Here is a 23,136-nt window from a genome sequence, read left to right on the forward strand (position 1 = left end):
TCATGCATAAGCTATTCAGATAGTTGTCCAAACATCCCCTGGAGGGACTCCATGATCTCACGAGCTGAGACCATAGGCTCATGCTTCTTGGCCAAGACGTCAGAAAGACTTGCCAAAATATAGGCTTGGGCCTTCTTATTCGACCTTGTCCATCGCCCGTATGTCTCCCAAACCTTTTCGAGTGGCATTTGGAGCTAGAATAGGAGGACAAGCCTCCATGAGAGCGAACATGAGATCCTCGATGATTAGGATCGTCGTGATCATATATTTCCATGTTGAAAAATTGTTGCCAGTCAATTTTTTGGCGCTTAACAAAGATAAGGTGGTTGTAGCCATTTGAAAAAGTTGCTGAAAATACGAACAAATCTTGATTAGTTTTGCTAAACCACTTTTAAAACCAATTAGTTTTGCAAAACAGTTTCAAGTACCCTAAGTTATAGACTTCTATTTTGCAATGATGCCCTAGTGAGTAAGAACAAATGCCACCGGTGGGGTGATCAGTTGCCCCTTCACTTGGATGAGACATTCTCAACCATTAGGTAGAATCAACTCTTGAAACTGAACCTAACAACCACCATTTTTTGGTCTAGAATCGTTAACATTTAACTATTCCGTGTAAGTGTAACCCCTCGTTTTCGGTGCCAGAGTCCCGCCCTAATGCGCTTACCATAGGGAAAAGACAGATTAGGACAAAAGACTAAGTTACCTTATCCTCTTACAGAAGATCAAATAAAGAACGCGCAAAATTGCCATCCTTTAGGTGGACACCAGGGTGCCTCGAGGTGATGTGCAGTAACTTTATTCAACCTAACGAGGGAGACCGAAGGATATGTTGTCGCACTTCCCACTCCCATTTACTATAAACATTCTCTCCATCCACCTTGATATTGACCGACCCAAACACCATCCGTTGGGGGGACACGCCAAAGGTTCTGCGAGGTCGAGGATAAATCACACGGTGTGGACTTAAGGAGAAAAGTGAAAGGTTTAAGTGAAGCATCTTATGCCCTAAGTACCTTCCACTGAATGTTCGACCTATGGATTCATTAACCTTGACAATCCGACTACTGACTTTAGTCTAAGTGGTCCTTTTAAAGTCTGCTCATAAACAATGTTTGTTTATGAAATATAAACAAGTTCAAGTAGTCACATTTAGACACGTTAATGGACTGTCTTAACTTGCATTGTATGCATCAAATCTATCTAATTCACCTTTCCAGGTAAGTTCCCAGGTAGGGGTGTTACGTTTTCATCAACTTAAATACCCCAGCCTAGACAGAACTTGCCTTAGACAAAAGGTCCCTTATAGATAGATTTGCTACACTTTAACCTTTTATAGCCAATTTAATCCTATTAAACTGATTAAAAGATTAAAGCCTAAGGTTGTTAATCATATTAGTACCGTGATCTTAGGTGTATGTGATCCAAGTTTTAAACATTTTAAAACATGAATTAAACCTGAGTGAGCATGCATGTCTTTCTTATTTTTTTTAGTTCTAACTTCTCTTTAACTCTTAAAAAGAAACAACTAAAAAACATTGCACATAACGAGGCATTTATAACAATTATAAAGTAACCTATGTGTCATGCATCATACAATGTCCGTTCATTACTATATAACTTTTATATAATGCGTAATAACCAAGCAGACATGCTATCATTCACCATTATACTATAACAATTATAATATAAAGATGATGCATGTCAATGCTTTTTATGCATGCATAAATATAACTCTTATATTAATGATGCATGAGCATGCTCTCACATAATAAAATCATGTGTCTCTAAATTTTAACAATTACAATAAAGAGATGATGTATGATCAATGCATAACCTAAGATGGGATTTACTATATGTGCATACCATATGATATATAAAACATACATCACATATATTAAACAAATATATTAATGGACCGGGATGAGCCTTTAAATAAAAAAAGAACTGGAATGAAAAAACCCTATCTATCACATTTGTGATCGAGCAAACCGGTTCACAGGCGAACCGGGTCTTGAACTGCTAGGAGGTCTCCATCGTGTAACAATCTTTAACAGGTAGATGATCGTTCAGCATGCACTAGATGATAGGAACTTTAGCAAACAATCACGTAGACGCCGATGAGGCTACGAAGCCTTATTGTCCATGCGATCGTGTAACGCGACGATAGGTAAACGATTTACCTTGAGATACTAAGCAATAGTTTAGTCAGTTACTAAACGATGAAGCTTGCTGACCTAAACAATTGTCTAGCACACTTTAAACGATACACGAGCATCTGATTGTTTAACCAAGTGTGCAACTTTTGTAAAAAATTGCGATGCTAAGCGATCGCTTAGTTAGTTACTAAGCGATGAAGCTTGCTGACCTAAACGATCGTCTAGCTCGTGCGCGCATTAAACGATACTCAGCGATTGCGTGTGCAATCGTCTTCCCGATACGACCAACGCTTGATCGCATACTCCATCGTTCAACCGATGCTTTCAACCACGATCGCTTAGTCCTTCATCTTCACGATGCGATGGACAACGATCGCATATAACCTTGTCTGCACGATGCGATTAACCCTAGATTATCTCCTTCCTCGAATAGTTGCAACCTTTGCCCAGAACTTCGACGAACGACTCAAGACTTCAAACACTTTGAATACAGACTTGATTATGATTATATATGCCCAAAAACGCAGGGGCCTTTATATAAAACCGCAAATGTAAAAGGAATTGAAATAGACCGAGGTAAATCATCCCGAACACATCCATTAATCCGGTACATCCACAATAGTATTAACATTTAAAATAGCGTAGAAATGCACCCACCATGAATGTCAATGTTATTTCATTGCAACAAATGAAATCGGAGTATCAGAAATCTGGCTCTGATACCAATTGAAGGATCTCAAAACGAGAGTTCCATGAATGGGTTTAGATCGTTCCAATTTCACAATGATTGGAATATAAACGATATACATTCTATACTAACATATGTGCATATTAAACTCAACAACAACATGCTAAGAATATGATAAAGCATAGAGAAGGGGATCATACCAGAGGAAAACGATCTTTGATTGTGTGAACCCACAGCAGCGGAAAACTCCACCGATCTACCAGCACCCGACGAGTCTCTCGTCTGTTAATGCACGATCTGAACGTACACGAACAAGCCTTCGGGCACAACACCACCACAAGGGAAACCCATGTATCCTTGGCATCAAAAACCCAGAGAGTGGGCTCTGGTGAGTTTAGTAGAAGATGGAGGAGAGGATTTCGTGTAGACGACAAGCACGCACGAGAAGAACTCTGCTATCGTATAGCAGGGACGCTTATCGTAAGTAAAACTACACGATCGTTTAGGAAAAACTGGACGATCATTTAGGAAATTGGTATACGATCGTTTAGGGAATGTGTGAACTAGACCATCGTTTAAATGAAAGAGAATCTATCATATAGGCTCTCGGTGATCAATCTTTCACGGTTTCTTTTGGGCGTGAGATATCAAATGCATGAATCAATTCGTTCTAAATTGAAAACGATTTTCAACCTTTAACCCGCCGGTTACCTTAACCCTCACGACCCACATTCCCACATTCAAACGTTTAATTGGTTAATTATTAAATAATTAATCAATTAATTTATTTAATAAATATAATAATATTATATTTATATCCTATAGTTTGATATCATATATCTACTATGGTATTTTTTTCTCTACTTGATATAAATCATATTTATATCTAATTTTCTCCAAAATAATGTTTCTCATAAATTTAGCCAATTATTTAATATATAATTAGCCATTCCAATTATATCATATATAATTGTACTTCCTTTTGTCAATTTGAACATTTCAAATTAACCCAAACACTGGTTCTTGACTTTATCCAAGCTACCCAGGTGACCTAATGGACCTGTGGCTCGAAACTAAAACGGTACGTGAATAGCTGACTAAATTCTTTAGCCACGAGATTCACCATCCATTATCTGTCAGTGATTCCACTAAAGACCAACAGCTAAACTCTTCTTACCCCAGATATATTTCTGTGTCCATTGGATATAACCAATCATGAGTACGATGACCCTTCACAGGTGCTCGTAAGTACAACTGGGCCAATTTACCATTTTGCCCCTATAGTTATATCTCACTCTTTAAGCACCACTGATTTCTCTAATGAACAATACAACATAGTCCAACTATGTGTGAATACCTTTTGGGCCAAAATAAGGTGTGTGGTACCACATCGGTAAAGCCCCGGAATCAGTCCTTAAGGGAGCCATCTATCTACTTACCCCTGCCTCAGGGAATGAATTCCATCTTGTGTAGTTGAGTTCCCAGCTCCTAAATCAGACACATCCCCAAAATGGTATGTTTGAATCGGCGACTTGGCCACTCGCACCCATACAAATCAAAGGACCGCCCCAATGGCAGGAGTTCCCAACTTACTCAGGATTGAGGTCATGTTACCTATGGTCATCCTAGTGAAGTGAAGTCTCTATCATGAACGGTGTTATATAACGAGACATTAACACTTCGTGATCAGGTCTTATACAAACTCTTTGTATAGGATGCCCCCCCTCGAATGTCTGCAACATGAATGATCAGGATCAGATCACTGTGACAAGTCACAACATTTGTGACCAATCTACAAAGCGGTTCGCGTCCGTAGCATTACTAGGATAAGGTTTCCCTCCTATATCCATATACTACAGACCATTTTGGTTATCACTTAAGACATGATCCACTTGTATGTCACCACATACATGCTTGAGTCACATACAGATAACCAGTGATTTTATGTTTATTGGTTTGTGATAAAGCAACTAATACAAATAAATGAGCAAAACAACAAGATATGAAGTAAATATCATATATTAACAATCACAAGTGTTCGTATATACTATTTACAAACTACAGGACACGAGACTTTAGGGCATCAACCCCAACAGTCCCCAACTATGCTAACGAAATGGAGAGTCAAGGTTGGGAATGGACCTAAGAAATGCTATCCATTTCTGGAGTTTGTTACAATCCTTCGAGGGGATAGCCGTCGTTAAACGACTAGTAAAGGCCGCCTAAAGTAATCCAACAGGCACAACATAGGAATTTCAAGGTCCAAACTAATGGAAGAGACCGCAGGACTCGTTGACACAAATCCTTCACCCACTTACTATGAACTACTTCCCCCGTCACCTTGTTATTGACTCACACAAATATTTTCCTAGTGGAGGTAACTCCTAGGGTGACACGAAGCATCATATGAATCTCATGGTGTGAACTATATAGAGACGTAGAAGTTAAAACCTATGTATCATATATTTTATTTATGTTTGAACGATTTCCCCTTATTCACCGGAATCTAGATTTATGCAAACACTTTCCGAATGGAGATCACTCTAAGGGTGACATGAAGTACCGCTTAAATCTCGATTGTGAACTCTTAGGGACGTGAGAGTTAAAAATAATGTATCATATATGTTATTAATATCCCACAGAAGTGTTCTAATAAGTTTATCATATATAAGTTATTTAAACTTCTACTGAAGTGTTCTACTAATTTGGATAAATTTTACTTAGGTTCTTTTCGGCTAACTTAAAACGACCCTAAGTCTAAGTGGTTTTATCCAAGTATAACGCTTATAATTAGATTTTAACCTACAATGTCTAGGTGATAAACCGTTTTTTACCTCACACCGCTCACATATGCTTATAAAACCGGTTAACAACACTCAATTATTCGGCCATAATCCCCAGGTAGGAGGTATTTCGTAGACCGTCAACTTAAGTATCTTCAACCTTAAACAGGATTATATACCAGTTGAGTTTGTAACTGTTATTTATAACCTGTCGTCCTATTTTAACTTATTTAAAACGGGTGACTAACTTACAGGAGTATGCAACTTATCTTTGTTATGATTTTAACGTCTAATTCAATTTTATAACAACTTATAAAACTTAGACATGCTTATACATCCACAACATGCATTAAAGGCTTTCAAATTTAATATAACAATTATATTAAAAACAGAAACCCTAAACATGCATTCTATACATTAAAAAAATTTATAACATATACTCAATGCATGTAACATGCTTACTATGGTGGGATTTTAAATCTAAATGGCATACGATATGTTCAAACATGTTTGAATTTAAATGCAACTATATCACATGCATAATTATTTAAAAAACACTGATATGGTTCAACTTTGGCATCCTAAGCAAGCATAAAAACTAATTTATTAGAAATTAGGAACAAAAGGAGCTTCAAATTACTGTAGAACCGCCTGAGCCGACCTGAACCACTTGAACCAGACCTCCAAAGTCTTCAAAAGAGTTGAACCGGTCCAAAATAGGTTAAACCAGACCGGATAAGAGTTGAACCGGTCGAACTGAAAAAACCCCACATGAATTGGCTTGAACGCGTGCCTTGGATCTGGGCTAGGATGAGAAGCGTTGCAACGCTCTCATCCTAGCATTGCAACGCTACGGAAAGAACACCACGAATCTGAGCTGGTGCGAAAAACAGCGTTGCAATGCTCAAGGGTAGCATTGCAACACTGCCTGGAAAGAATCCAATCTGTAGAAAATTTCTCCTCGACCTTGCTCGCTTCAAACATTAAATTAAAACGTAATTTAAACTCTAATGACTCCAAATAAATTACAGATTCTAGAGCACACATATAAGCTCATCAATCAAGGGCCAATTACAAATTTAACTTGGAAATCAAAGAAGAATCTAACGCCAAAGTTGATAAAACCAACCACATCAGTCCAAACATATATTTTTCAGAAATTCACCCACCAAAACTCAAATTAACATTAATAGAGTGCTTAAATCATGATCTAGTGCCAATTAAAAGAATACACGAGCATGCAACGAAAGTAAACATAATCAATAAGCACTCTAATTATATTTAATTTAAGTTTTAAAGCATGCATTTTCAGAAAAACACAAGTGGGTTTCATGTTACATACCTCTTGATGAATTCTTCAAATTCCAAGTTGTTCTTCACTCCAATTCAACTCCAAATTAACCGTGAACCACTAAGAGATCTTCTCTACGCTTGATGAATTTTTTAAATTCCAAGCTGTTCTTCACTCTAATTCAGCTCCAAATCAACCGTGAACCACCAAGAGATCTTCTCTACTATTCTTAGCCTTGAATTTGAGTGGTGGAACTTAGATTTGAGTGAATTTGTTGAAGGTGTTTTTGTGGGTTTCAAGAGGAAGAAGAAGAAATGCAGAAAACTATTTTTCCAGCTCAATCCTCCCTTCATCAGTCAAATTGATCAAGTTTTTATCATCCTCAACATGCAGGTTATCTTGGAGAATACAGAAACCACCTCAACCTTGAAGCTTAAGTGGGATACGTGTGTTGATTTAGAAGGAAACACCTCCTACTATAAGAAACGTGGGGTGTTTCCACTAAATCCACCATTTTTCAATTTTTCTGATTTTGTTTTTTCTTTAATTAATTCAAAATTAATTTAGAAAAAAAATCTTAATTTCAATTACTGAAATTGAGATAAAAATGGAAAATTAATTTGATTTTTAATTAATTAATTAATTTAATATCAAATATCAAATTAATCGCACATCTAAATTTAAACATGAATCCTATTCATGTAATTGATATTTAAATCAATATTTAAATATTATTAACTCTCCAATTTCGTTTAATTTCAAAAAATTAAACATTAATTATGTCGAATATAATTAAGCGAACCTAATTTGATTTTGAGCTAATTCAAACTCAAACCCTAATTTCAATTTGAACATTTTCAAATTGAAATTCAATTTGAACAATTCAAATTGATATCATTCAGAATTCACTCAATTTAATAATTCAAGGTACTCATGTTTTACGAGCTAGTAGAGGGACCTTATGGACCTACAGATTATGAGCTCCAACGATTAAGGTTAATAGGCTAAACTCTTCAGACCGAATTATTCAGTATTCGTTAACTATCGAGTCACGCCACTATAGTTCAATATTTGTACTTTCCTTACTGTAGATATATTTGTGTCTACACGATATAATTATAACTAATAAGTCGACCCTTCACAAGTTGTTCATAATACCGACTGGGTCAATGTGTTGTTTTACCATCGATATTATGTCTTGTTCTTTAAGTTCAAACTGTTCCTCTATTGAACAATTGGTTTATGATCCAATCACTAAACTGGATCCCTCTCAAGCCAATGAGAGAGTGGGGCCTCTTGTTCAAGACCTTGATTAGTACTTAAGAGAATAACCTTCTCATATCCCTAAATCGGGTAGGCGTGAATTCCATCTTGCACCCTATGTCTCCAGCTATCTATCTGGTCTTACCCTTGAAATGGGAGGCTTATTGAGCTGGCGTTGTTGAGGCAACCCTTACCTATGAAAATCTAAGGATAATCCCAAATAAACAGGAGTTCATAGTTAGCTCAGGATTAAGATCGAGTTACGTAAATTATCTAAGCAAAATAGTTAGTCTTAAACAGTAAACAACGTTATAAAGTAAGAGTGACTTATTTGTAGTATCTTAAACATTGAATGAATCTGGATCACTTCATTTGTAGTATCTTTATAACAACTTGTAACAGCTACAGAATAGGTTGCATCCAATAGTGTTACCAGAATAAGGTACCCAACCTTAATCATGTACTATAGATCGTTTTGGCTATTTACTCGAACTTGATCCATCTTTATGTCTCTGCATAAAGTTCAAGTATTCATGTAATAGCCATGGATCTTAGTTCATTGGATTTAGACTTTATGAATGCAATTAATAGATTCAATACCTTTATTGAAGAATTGTTGAATAACATCTTTTATTGATAATAGAATAGGTTTAATTTTACAAACTGAGAGTTGTAGGACATAAAACCCAAGACATATCATATATGTTATTAAACTCCCACTAAAGTGTCCTAACATTTATTAGGTTATAACTTTACTCAGGTTTGTTCCGGCTAATTAAACAACCTAAGTCTAGGTTTTTATCCAAGTATAACATTTCAAATTAAATTATCAAGCTACTCTAAGGCTAATCAATTGGTGAGCTAGTAGGCGGACCTCGTACAGATCATGGGCTCTAGCGATTCGAGATTAATTGGCCAAACTCTTTGTGCCGAGTTAACCCCCATTCGTTAACTACTAGGTCACTCCACTAAAGCCCAAAGTTGCACTCCCCATATAGTAAATATATTGTGTATACTCGATATAACCATGATTAGTAAGTTAACCCTCAACAGGTTGTTCATAATAACGGTTGGATCTAAAGGTTGTTTTACCCCTGAAATTACCTCTTGTTCCTTAAGTACCACTGATCCTCTTATGAACAATTGGTTTGTGATCCAATCATCAAACCGAGTCTCTCTCGGGCCAATGAGAAGGTAGGGCCCTTTGTTCAAGATCCAGAGTCAGTACTTAAGGGAACAACCTCTCTACTATCCCTGAAAGCTAGTAGAAGTGAATTCCATCTTGCACCCTATGTCCCCAGCTATCTACTCGGTCTTACCCCTGAAATGGGAGGATTATTGAGCCAGTTCTGTTGAGCCAACCCTTACCTATGCAAATCTAAGGATAATCCCGAATAAATAGGAGTTCATAGTTAGCTCAGGATTAAGGTCGAGTTACCTAAGTCATCATTTTGAAATAGAGTTTTAATCGGTAAACAACGTTATAAAGTAAGAGTGACTTAATTCGTAGTTCGATCTTATGAAAACTCATTGCACAGGATGCCCCCACTCCTCATGTCATGACATGTACGAATTAGGATCACTTCGTCTGTAGCACTTTACAACTCCTTGTAACAACTACAGAGTGGGCCACATCCGATAGTGGTACCCAAATAAGGCACCCAACCTTATTCATATACTATAGATCATTTTGACTATTTACTTAAATTTGGTCCACTTTTATGTCTCTACATAAAGTTTAAGTACTCATGTAATAGTCATGGATCTTTTAGTTTATTGAATTTATTTCTAAAACAAAATAAGAAATTAATATATTTTATAACAACTTATTGAATTTTCAGAATAAGTTTAATGTTTACAAGCCACGATTTTTAGGACATAATCTCAACAATATGTTAGATATAATATCTAAAACTTTCTTGGAGAGAATCAAATCAATTTGATATGAGTTATTGGTCATTCTAGACCAATAGTCATGAGTTCAAAAGAATCAAATTTAAAGAGTAAAATCGAAATTACTATAGTCACGTGAGCGTCAAAGGAGTACTCGAAGACCATGGGAAAAATGGTCCAAGAGAAGGGAGGAAATTGTACTTAAATGTTCATTTTGGTCCTTATATTTAAATAGTGACTATTTTGGTCTCTTCATTTTGGTTTTTAAGGGATCAAAATGATCAATCTTTAAAAGTATATGGACCAAAATGAATATTTTCCAAAGTATATAACCAAAATGAATAAAATTTATAGAAATGAACATTTTAAAAGTATAGGCACAAAATAAACTAAAGCCATTTGGATTGTGTTGGGTGCTTCCAGACTACTTGGGTTGGATCTGTCTCGCTGGTCTTAAGTTTATAGAAAAACATAACGACTTTAAGGTTCTTGAAGTGATGACTATTTGTACATGCCTTTTTATTATTATCTTTATCAATATATGTACAACCCGTCATTATGGACTCAAACTACTTAGAAAAGCGCGTGAGGATGAGAGATGAGGCAATCCAACATGTGTCGGCCAAATAAGACATCACTTTTTTGTTATTCGTATTATTTAGACCACTCCATTTGCTAACCATTTTGTTTTTAAAAATTAATTTTATTTCATCTATATTTTTTATAATGATTTTAGTTGTTATTTGTTGAATGGTGGTTCTATGGATCTCATATAAGTCTTCTTTTTTTATTATTGAGGTTAAGTTTTATCCACAAGAGTTGGACAATGTTTCCTTTAATCATGCTCATCATTTGACAACGTTTTGGCCCATTCGTTGGCTTCCTTGATGTGTATGGTTTCTTCTAATCATCTCTCATTTCTCAGTAATCTTGTTGTTGGTTGTTTCCTTTTTTTAAAAAAATAAATAAAATGCCAAAAGTTTAGATGGACAAGTTTCTTCTCTTCTTATCTCCTTTATCTTAAGTGGTTTGGACCTTTTCGTTTCTTTCAATGTAAATCTAAAAAGGTTAATCATAGTCAATGCCCAATACCCAGAGTTTCAATAACCTGAATCGGATCCCCAATCGATATCGCAGCCTAAAATATATGGAAACAGTGATGTGGATTTATATTCCATTTAAAAGTTCTACTAATTCTTTCTAACAAATATAGAGATTGAACAAGCATCGGAATGGTTGAATATTATCACAATTTTGTGAAAGAAGTAAAAAAAAAAAAAAGATGAACTTGATATAGGTAAATTAAATTTGTTTCTTACATCTAATTTGTATTTAATATAAAAGAAACATTCAAATTGAATTGAAAGATATGATGTTTAATGCAGTTACTTCCATTCGATGAGTTGTGTTTGAATTTCAAAGTAATTGTCCAATCGTGTTAAATTTGATATATGTTGCCATAGTTTATTTATTATTATTATTATTATTATTATTAGAGTTACTAAGTTTCTAACATATGAATAATAGTTTATTTCTTCATTTGAAGTATCTCATTCCAGTTTATGAAGAATTCTCATCTCCTCTCTTTTTTTTTTTCTTCTTTTGATCTGTTAATAAAATGGGCCCTTAATGTCTTCTTACCTGAAGAGAGCCCATTCCATCAGCCCGGTCCAAAAGAAAAGTTAAATGAATGATGGACATTGTGCCACGTTTCCTCTCTTCATGATGTGATGAAAAAACTCTATGTTATTTGTAAAAGATTACAGAAGTGACATAAGAGCTCTATCACTTCTCTCCCACTTTCTCTTCTTCGTTTTCAGAAACCATCTTCATCCTCTTCATTCTTCTTTTGTAAACTTGGTTTTCTGAAGGATTTCGAAGCTCATATCCATGGTGAATCGAGCATTCAAAAATAGAAATGAGTAGAGTACAAAAATAGGAACAAGATAATGTATAGTGGTTCGGTTTTCACCTACATCCACTGTTGAAGCTCATCAGAGTAATTTTTATTCTTCAAAGAAGAGATAAGTTTCTATGACTCTCCTTTTACAAAATCACTCACTCTCTATTTTCTTTACATACAGAGCTATATATAATATTCAAGAGAGTTTACAAGAAGCTAAAAATATGTTCTAACTGATTTTCAACTGTTTTCTGTTTCAGGGACAACAACAACTAATTGGAGGCTCCAGACTTTGGCTCACATCAGTTACAGATCTTCACCTTGAGATAAAATGGTCTCTGATGCTTCATCTTCTTCAAGTAATTTTATTTTCCTGCTTGATCTACTACATTGAGTAGATTTAAATAGTGTTCGAACATAGCTTTTGTTACTAGCTTGGTTAAAATATTTGCTGCATTTTCTTCTGAGCTAACATTTGTTACTGCGACTGTGCCTTTTTCGATTATGTCTCTTAAAAAATATAATTTTACGTCTATGTGCTTGGATCTATCGTGAAATTCCTGATTCTTAGTTAGATGAATAACACTTTGGTTGTCGCAGAGTAGTTCTACTTGTGGTTGTTCATAGCCTAGTTTAGTAGCTAACCTCTGTAGCCATAGAGCTTCTTTAACAGCCTCTGAGGTGGTTATATACTCCACTTCAGTGGTTGAAAGGGCAACAACTGATTGCAAACTTGACTTCTAACTGATCACATTAGCTCCAAATAGAAAGCTAAACCCTAGAATAGACCTTCTTCTATCTAGGTCACCTGCAAAATCTGAGTCCACATAGACTTTGAGTATTACCTTAGTAGAGTTAGGGAACTTATAGAATAGACCTCGATTCATACGTCCAATTAGGTAACGCAAGACCCATTTACTTGCTTCCCAATGGGCTTTCCCAGGATTGCTCATATATCTACTGATCAAACTTGAGCTGTGAGCTAAATCTAGTCTTGTACAGACCATCAAATACATTAAACTGCCTGTTGCACTTGAGTAGGGAACTTTGTTCATTTTTTAAGTGTCTTCTTCAAGTTTAGGTGAGTCTTTAACTGATAGCTTAATGTGTTGTGCCAGGGGTGTGCCAATTAACTTAGCATTCAATATGTTGAACTTAGTTAGGACTCTTTTAGTATAGTCACTTTGCGAGACAAAGAGTTCTCCTTGAGGTCTTCTTCTCTCAATAATCATGCTAGAATTCTTTTAGTTGGTCCTAGGTCTTTCATCTCAAATTCAGAACTTAGTTGTTCTTTAATCTGATTTACTTTTCCAATATCTCTCCCTGCAATAAGCGTATCATCTACATAGAGTATTAGATAGATCAGGCTTCCATCTTTAGCTTTTCTAAAGAGCACACAAGCATCATATTGACTTTTGGTGAAGTTGACCTTGTTCATATTGTCATCAAACCATTTACACCAGCATCTAGGAGCTTGTTTGAGGCCATACAAGAACCTATTTAATTTGCAGACTAATTTTTCTTCACCTGCCAGTTCAAAACCCATAGGTTGATTCATATAAATTTCTTCATCTAACTTTCCATATAAGAAAGTTGTAGTCATATCCATCTGTTCAAGTTCATAGTTCTCACAGGCCACTATTGCAAGTAGCAATCTGAAAGAACTATGTTTGATTACTAGTGAGAAAATTTCAGTGTAGTCCAGTCCTTCTTTCTGTCTAAAACCCTTGGAAACTAGCTTGCCTTTGAATTTTATCCTCTCTGAGCTATTATCAACAAGTTTTCTTTTCAAAATCCATTTGTAGGGGATGGATTTTTGTTTGGAGGTAGAGTCATTAGGTCCCAAGTGTTGTTCTTTCTTAAAGAATTCATTTCAGCCTCCATGGCTTGCTGCCACTTATTCCGTTCTTTGCTTGTCATAGCTTCTTCAAAGCTCTGAGGTTCTTCATCAAGTGGGCTTTTTGCAATGTTAGCAAAATCTGATACATAATCAATATTTGAGTATCTGGTAGGGGGCCTGATCTCTCTTCTTCTTCTGTCTCTAGTCAGAGTATAATCAGCTAGGTTCTCAGACTAGGTGGCTTGGTCTTGAGCTGTTTGTTCACTTACTTCTGTTTCAAAAGCTTGGGGGTTCTGAACATCATTCTCTGATGATGTCTTTTTAGTTCTAGGTAGGAGCTCCACCTTGAAGGTAGTAGGGTTCTCATTTAAAATTCCTTCAGTTGGTTGTTTGCCTTTATTTGATACTGAAAATATTCATCTTCTCTGAGAACTATCTCTATTCACAATACTCTGATTAGAACTGAAGTTCCAGAGCTTATAGCCTTTAGTTCCCTGAGGCTACCCTATAAACATGCACTTTAGGGCCCTAGGTTGAAGTTTTCTCTAACTTATATGTACATATGTTGTGCACCCAAAGGCTTTTAGCTTTGATAGATCTTGAGGTACACCTGTCCACATTTCTTCAAGTGTTTTCATGTCCATAGAAGTACAGGGGCTTCTGTTAATAGTGTAGGTGGTTGTTGCTAAGGCTTCTGCCCAAAATACTTCTTTGAGATTAGCTTTTGATAACATACACCTTACCCTCTCCATAAGAGTTATGTTCATCCTTTCAGCTACCCCATTTTGCTGGGAAATGTAGGTGACTGTTCTGTGTCTTGAGTCACTCTATGAAGGAGTTCCAGCTGGTCTCCATAAGTCAGTATGTATATAACAAAGTTTATCCTTTGATATGGATCCCTTTTGTGAATTTGAGTTTCTTAGCTTTGCTATAGACACAATGCTCACAAAAGCTTAGCCTCTTTAAGCCTTTAGGTTGAATCAACCCTTGTTTTGTTAGTTCATTCAAGCCTTGTTTACTGATGTGTGAGAGTCTCTTATGCCATAGTTCAAAGCCTTCTATCTTGCTATCTTGGGATACTAAAGCAGCATTAGAAAAATACACATTTTTTAAGTAGTATAAGCCATTTATCCTCACTTCAAGTAGAATTGTCTTTCCAGCTCTCTTCACATGTATATTTTCTTTGTTACCAGTATAGTAACAGTCTTATCTAGCATTCCCAGAGAGATTAGGTTCCTTCTAAGTTTAGATACATGTCTTACCTCCCTTAGAAATATTTCTCTGTTGTCTTCTAATTTTAGGCATAATGAGCCAATTCCCACAACTTTGCAATCATGATCATCTCCTGTGTAGACTAAGCCTCCTTCCCATGATTTGTAACTCACAAACTATTCTCTTTTGGAAGTCATATGATAGGTACACCTTGAGTCCATGACCTAGTCTCCCTTTTCTTCAGTCTTATATCCCATGGGTTTCAAATGAGTTGCTGTTAGGATTTCAATGTATTCATAGGAATTTTTACCCACTGAAACATTACCTCTACCATAATCTCTTGGCCTTTTGTTGTCATTTCTTTCATAGTCTCTGTTTCTGTAATTTTTGCCACTATCTCTATGCCTTCTTGAGTTTCTTCTATAGGGTTTTCCCTTTTCAGGAAATTTCCTCTTGAAGTGCCCCTCCTTGTGGCAAATGAAGCACTTCGAAGGAGGTTTGTCCTGATGGTTCTTGTGATTTTTGTCAAAACAACTCCCTCTACTGAAATTCTTCCCTTTTGTGTAGAGAGACTCAGCTCCTCCAACCTTGTTCTTTATTTTTAGCTCAAGTTCCTTACACCTTAGAGCATTAATCACAGAGTCCACTATCACACTGCCTCTGCCATATTTCAAAGCTGACTTCACTTCTTCATAAACTTCATGTATTGAGTTAATGAGGATTGTAGCCTCACTTTCTGCCTCAAATTTTTCCTCTCCCTAATTCAAACTATTAGTCAGTTTCTGGAATTCATCTAGGTTTTCATCAAGAGACTTTGACGGGTTCATCTTAAAAGAAAACAGTTTCTCACGAACGTAGATCTTATTAGGTAGGTCCTTGTCATAGAGTAGCTTTAATTTCTCCCGGACACCATAAGCTATTGATTCATTGATCACTTGTCTTAACACCGTAACACTGATATTTAGAATAAGTGTTGTGAAGGTTGTATCTTCCATTTCTTGTTTCTGTTCATCTGTCAGTGTATCAGGCAACATTTTAGAATCTTCCAAGGCTTTCAAAGCCTTTTGTGCTGTGAGAACGACCTTAATTTTCTTGGACCACAATGAAAAATTGTTTGAACCATTAAATTTCACTATTCCATACCTTGTCGAAGCCATCACTTCTTGAATGAGTCTTGATGAATCACAGGTTCTTTGACAGGTTCTTGGAGCGTTTCTTGCAACTTTCTTGGAGTTTCTTTGGTACTTTAACCAAAGCTCTGATACTAGTTGTTAATAAAATGGGCCTTTAATGTTTTCTTACCTAAAGAAAGCCCATTCCATCAGCTCAGTCTAAAAGAAAAGTTAAATGAATGATGGGCATTGTGCCACGTTTCCTCTCTTCATGATGTGGTGAAAAAACTCTATGCTATCTGTAAAAGATTACAGAAGTGACATAAGAGCTCTCTCACTTCTCTCCCAATTTCTCTCCGTTTTCAGAACCCCTCTTCATCCTCCTCATTCTTCTTTTGTAAACCTCGTTTTCTGATGGATTTTGATGGTCAAATCCATGGTGAATCGAGCATGCAAAAATAGAAATGAGTAGAGTAGAAGAAGAGGAACAAGAAAATGTATAGTGATTCAGTTTTCACCTACATCCACTGATGAAGCTCATCAGAGTAATTTTTATTCTTCAAAAAAGAGATGAGTTTCTATGACTCTCCTTTTACAAAATCACTCTCTCTATTTTCTTTACATACAGAGCTATATATAATATTCAAGAGAGTTTACAAGAAGCTAAAATCTGTTCTAACTGATTTTCAGCTGTTTTCTGTTTGAGGGACAACAACAACTAATTGGAGACTCCAGATTTTGGCTCACATTAGTTAACATAATCTTGACTTAAATTGAGAACAAGTATCTAATAGTTGTCATATCCGATTAGTTTTGAAGTTGCATCTTACTGAGATGATAGTTGTAGTTTACTTGCAATCTATACAAAATGAATAATTACTTTTAGGACAATACTTAGTGAGTAAGGACAATACTTAGTGGAAGCGTGATTCGAATGTCTATCATCAAATTCTTATGTCTATAGGTTCAATTTGTTTGATATTGTAGCTCTTGTTTATCTAATCATCTATACGCCTTGGAGCTTCTATTCTTTCAATTCTGGTTTAGTACTGCGCTTGGCAACTTTTATTGTATACAAAGTCTGTAATCTTATATAATGTGCAACTGTTTGTAGCCAATCATATGTAATTTTTTTCAGGTGCGCGATATTTTAAATTTGGTAACAATTTTAGAAGTATTATTTTTTAAAATTATATGATGACTTAATTTTTATAGGTTTATAAACACATTTGAACCCCAAGCAATTTCTCAATCAACATATGTGTAAGACATTTCATTACATTTTAGTAATATTTTTCATTTTATATACTAAATTGTCACAAATTTTAAACTGTAAGGACTAAATTGTGAAACTATTTGTTACACAGTTGAAAACACATGAACTCATTTCAAACTAAAGTTCATTAACTAAGGTCCGTTTGGTAATCATTCATTTTTTATTTTTTATTTTTCAAAAAATTAAGACTATTTTCTCTCAATTTCTTACAATTATTTGCATCTTTTTTTTAGTACAATGTTTGAATTCTTAGCAAATTCTAAAAAAAACAAATTTTTAAAGGCTACTTTGTTTAAATTTCAAAATTTGGCTTAACCAAGTGTCCATAGGCTTAATTTTCATAAACAAAAATAAAAAACAAATTGGTTACTAAACAGCGTTAAATAATTACTAGATGAGGCCTAAATTGTTTATTCCGTGAGTCTAGGGAGCAAAAACATTTTTAATCTTTTTTTTTATTATTATTTAGGTTATCTTACAAGGTTAGTTTTTTTTTTTTGTTTTTTTAATGTTTGTCTCTACCTTGAACTTTTAAAAGTGTTTATTATGTTCTTAAACTTTCAATTGTTTGTTCAATAGTCTCTAAACTTTAAAGGGTGTTTGGCACAGGTTTAGAATCAAAAGCATGGAAATAATGTCTGTGGGATTCTTTGATGGGGTTCTAAAGTCTGAAAATCACACATGTCTATGTATCGAGTGCATGGTTTGGAAGCCTGGGTTTTTGAAGTATGTGTTGGATTTTGGAAATCTCATTTTTTTCCTATTTTTTAGTGGTTGTTTTGTGACTGTATATAATCTCTAGTGATTTTAAATAATTTTTTATGATAATTTTGAAAGAAAACTTTAATCAATCCATTTTAAAATAAAATGTATATTAACTTCGTCTTTTGTAATCTTGATTAATTCAATTAATTCATTTGATCCATTGATTTCCATTCTTTTGTAATCTTGAATTAATTCATTTGGTCCATTGATTTCCATGACAATAATGTAGACTTTTAGTAACAAAGTAACCCAGCTTTGAAATTAAGTTTTATAATAAATTCAATGTCTTTAAAATTTAGATTTATCTCTTTTTAAATAAAAAATATCTTATAATAACAAAGTAGGAAAGTTTTAAATTTAGTATAATAATGCATTTATAACAAAGATAGTGCCTTTTAGTGTGAAAATGAGGAAGAATGAGGAAAGAAAAAAAATTATTGGTGATCGGTAGTGAATGACCAACAATGCTAGGTGTTCAATAGCTAGTGAAGAGAATTTGATGTCCCATGAGCAACACGATTGATGTTAGTTTTTAGAGCTCATAGATGAAAGAATAAATTTCTTACATTTAAGTGTGTGAAAATGAGTAAAAAAGGGAGAGAGAGGAAGAAGAAGAAAGAGGAGAAAAAATAAAAATAAAAATCTAGTGACCAGGAGTAGATGGTGGGCGACAAAAGCCATCTGACTATTTACGACTAGCATAATCGACACCATGCTTCAGCAAGGAAGATCCTAAAATATGGGTTTATTTTTATTAATTTTTATGCGAATATAAAGGGAAAAGAATTAAAAATCCAAGGAAAAGGTGATGAAAAAAGAGAAATGGAGGGAAAAAAGTTGACAACAGTCAATAGTCACAAGCGACCTGTTGACAGCGATTACTGACTGTCATTGACAACCATGCAAATATCGAAGAGAATCACAACTGTCAACTAAAGACAACATGATGATCGATCCATTACCGATGATCAAGATGATCGGTTTCTCCCCAACGGTCATGAGGATTGGTCGATTTCAAACAGTCACGATGGCTGGTCTATTGCTAGCGATCATGTCAACTGATTGATTGTCAATGGTCACAACGGTCAATCAATCAATCAATGACAATCACAAGGGCCAGTAGGTCTCTGAACGTTACGATAATCAGTAGCCAACAGTCACGACATTTACTTGTCGGCTGCCATTATGATCGGTCTTAATAGTCACATTGATCGGTCACGGATGATCAAGATAGTCAATCACCAACGGTGAAAATGGTCGATTGTCGACGGTCAAGGCGACTAGTTGCCGATGGTCAATCATGAAAGTTGGTTGACCATTATTGTCGATGGCCATCAACGACCATTAATAAAAGGTTAGTGATGAAGGAAAATTTTATCATACCTATGACATACATATTCCAAATTTATGGGTTTGTTTTCTTAATCCTTAGAATTTTATTGCGCTCAAACATGAGTTTGCCTTCAAATGTCAAACCTCTCTAATTCCAAACCCATGGGTCAACATCCCCTAAAGTGTCTAATATATTCTTAAACTTTCAATAACTTTGTGTCAAATAGATCCCTAAATTTTTAATTCATAATAAGTATTTGAATTATTTGATATCTTTAAAAATTCATCAACCTGCTCTAAATTTTTAAAGTTAAATGGTTTATTAAATACAAAATTAAAAATGGTAATAACAAAATGGATACATGACTAAAAATTTAGGATTTATACTTGTTATTTAACCCATTATTTATTATTTATTATTTATTATTATCATCATTACTATAATAGATTTAGATTTGGCCATTTTTTTAGTATGTTGTGGTAGTTGTTACATGAAATGTTTGGCAATGTCTTTCGGATTGATCTTTAGGATGCCTCTTCGAATGTTGATTCTGCAAAATATATTTTTCTTATCTAATAATTGCTTGGAGATTATTCTCACGATTTCAATTTCATTTTTGGGTTCTACAAAATATGTTTTGGGATTTACCTCTTTGTTGTTGTGCATATTTTAAGAGAATTTTGCTATTTTCTTAGGGTTGTTGCTTTGAAGAATATTTGAGTCGTTGTCTTGTGTTTGTGCGAAAACACAAGTGTGTCAATCCACATGATCGTGAAGCTTTTACTATGGTCGATCTTGAGTGATTCTATAGATCTTATTAATTTGTTCTACTGTATTTTGAAACTAGATTCTCATACTTAAGGGGATTCTATATTTTTCAAGTGAAGTGGTTTTCATTCAAAGTGGAAAGATAAAAAGTTTTTCGTGAGAGAGAGTTTCAAACTTAGAGAGAGTGCTAGTAATCGTTCACTAATATTCTCACACTTAGGGAGAGCCTAAGTTTTTTCACACTTAGGAGAAGTTTAATTGATCATTCACAAAATTAAGTTATTCATATGTCAATGTGATTTTTGTTTATTTATAGATAAGTACAATATTGTAATCACGTGACTTTATATTAGTGAAATTATCTTTCATGGACATACTGCATCCCTGATCGTAGATAGTAATATCGTACCGAATTGGATTATCAAACTCCATATTTTGTTCGTGCTTTATTTTTCGATGCTTACCTCTGATGATATTCAAATTATTGTGATATGATGGGTATCCAATTTTATTGTAGGTTAGATAACTTTTATTTCAGTTATTAATTATTATACACGCGTGGGAAGTGTGTGGGACTCGGTGGACTGGATGAACTATTGGTATAGGGAAAGGCCACATCGCTTCCATCCAGCATGAGAAGTGGAAAAAATGTGGGATTTATTTGGGAGAATCGTTTTCATAGTAACTTATACCTAGAGATATCACAGGGTACGGCGAGACCGAGATGTCATTCCTCATTCCTATCTCCACTTCTCATTTCATTTTTCATCCCTATGAAACTGTTATTTTTATTTTATTTTTTTTGTAAAAAACCAATTAATTTAAATCACTAATGTGAATAAAATTTAATTAAATAATTAACTTTATCACTAAAATGTTTATTATGGTTAGTTTTATATGAAAATTTGAATTTAAAGATAAATTACTCAAATTTTGGCCCAAAAAAGTTAATTAATTTTTTATTAGAAATAAATAAATATAAATCAAATTATTCACATATATAATCTAAATTTAAACATTCAATTTAAATATATTCATTATATTTCCCAATAAATAATCAAATTTGAAATTTGAAATTTAAATGTAATATTTATATAATAATAATAATAATATAACATTAGATAAATATACTAAATAAATTTGTAAAAGCTAATCGGGCCGGAGATGGAGAGGGCGGGAACGGGAATGCATTCCCCATCCCTGGCCCCATTTAGCTCATGGAAAAATTTTTTTCCCCACTCCTTGCACCGCGGGCCCCGTCTCATGGGGAATTGGACATCTCTACTTATACTTATATATTTTTCTCAGCAAAATGAGCATAGCATTGGGTTAAGTAAAAAATTGATGTTGTATTTCTAAGATTTTGAAGGTAACTTTTTAGTTCTCGAACTTTTTAAATTAATTGTATTTGATTCTTGAATTTTCAAACCATATCTTTTTAGTCTCTAAATTATTAAAAATAAGTTTAAAGGTAATTGGAGTAATTTTTTTAATTATTGTAAATAATTTTTTTTTTAAAAAGGAATATTGCGAAAAAAAAAGCCCTTGAATATAGGGTTGGTTACAATCATACCATAACTTTCAATTTGACCCATTTTATTAAATTAATTTGTATTATTTTTGTCTTGGAGTCAAGAGCTCACAGGTTCAAATTATGTGCAATACAATTATACATTGTTTATAGGTATTTTATTTGGTACTGTATCATAAAAGGAAATTTCTTCTTGATTCTTTCTTTCTCTTTATTTCTTCTAATCCTCCTCCAAATGCCTCAATTACTAACTTCTTTAAATTCCAGTTTCAGAGCAGGGATTTTCAATCTCCCTTGAGTACTTTTTAGCGAGACCCATTTCATTTTTTTTTTTAATTTTTAAATTTATGTTTATCTGTAAACTAATATATTTGGGGAGAATGTGGTCTCTGGCTCCGACCTTGCCGCCGGCGACTAACACGACCTCATTTATAACCCATTGATAAAGTACTAAAATACCAATATGGCACAATGTCTCTTCCCCTCCCTTCGGCGATTTGCATGTAGCAGCCCTACCACCGGATGCTACTCCTCCTCCCTTGCTCGGTAGTTTCTGACCAGTTCATTCAATTTTTCATGGCTGGCTGACAATTAGAGAGAGATGAGAATGAGGGAGGATGAAGAAGGAGGGGTGAGAACAAGAGAGAGGAAAAAAGCCACAAATAAAAATTAATTTAATAAAAGCGGTTAATTGCAACCGTTAAGGGTTATTGATTAGATTGAAATTTTAATTATAACAATCCCATAATTCAGAAGTAATTTTCTCTTAAAAAATTATTTCTTAAATTTAAATTTATTCTAAAAAAATCGAAAATTAAAAAGGTATATTATTAAAACTTAAAAACCAAATACACCAATTTTTAAGAATTCAGATATTTAAAAAGATATATTTTAAGCCTATGAATAAAAAACATACTTATTCACAAAATGATTAAGTGATAATTGTTCCTATTCATTTTTAAACATGTTTCCAATTTGCTACTTACCATCCTTTTCAATTCTAGTTAGTTAATCTGTGAAGTTTTCAAGTCAGTTAAAAAAAAAAAAAAAAAAAACCTTATGAATAATATCATTTCATTAAACTCCCCAATCACATTACAAATGGTTTTGTTAAGTTAGGTTATTGTCACTCTCCATTAAGATCTTAAGCTTCAACCAAATAATAGGAATGACGAGGTTAAGCCAACTTCATGAAAAGATTAGAATTAATGTTATTGTTTTCTTACTTTTCCCAATGTTTTTTTTTTTTTTTTCTGGGTCCTATGTTCTTTTAAAATTATTTCTCTAAACTAAAGTGGCCAACTTGGACAACTAGTTTC

The 23,136-nt window shown here is 34.3% G+C and overlaps 1 long non-coding RNA gene across 1 annotated transcript; it reads left to right on the top strand.

Moving 5' to 3' along the window:
• The first annotated feature begins 11,761 nt into the window (after nt 1-11,761).
• LOC120067864 (uncharacterized) lies at nt 11,762-17,180 on the top strand. The gene is made up of 2 exons (XR_016525059.1): nt 11,762-12,339; nt 16,835-17,180. It is a non-coding gene; the product is annotated as an uncharacterized LOC120067864 (long non-coding RNA).
• Nucleotides 17,181-23,136: the final 5,956 nt, after the last annotated feature.

Source organism: Benincasa hispida, chromosome 12 (assembly GCF_027475165.1).
Source record: "Benincasa hispida cultivar pf3 chromosome 12, pf3_genome.v1.1, whole genome shotgun sequence".
Classification (NCBI taxonomy): Eukaryota; Viridiplantae; Streptophyta; class Magnoliopsida; order Cucurbitales; family Cucurbitaceae; genus Benincasa; species Benincasa hispida.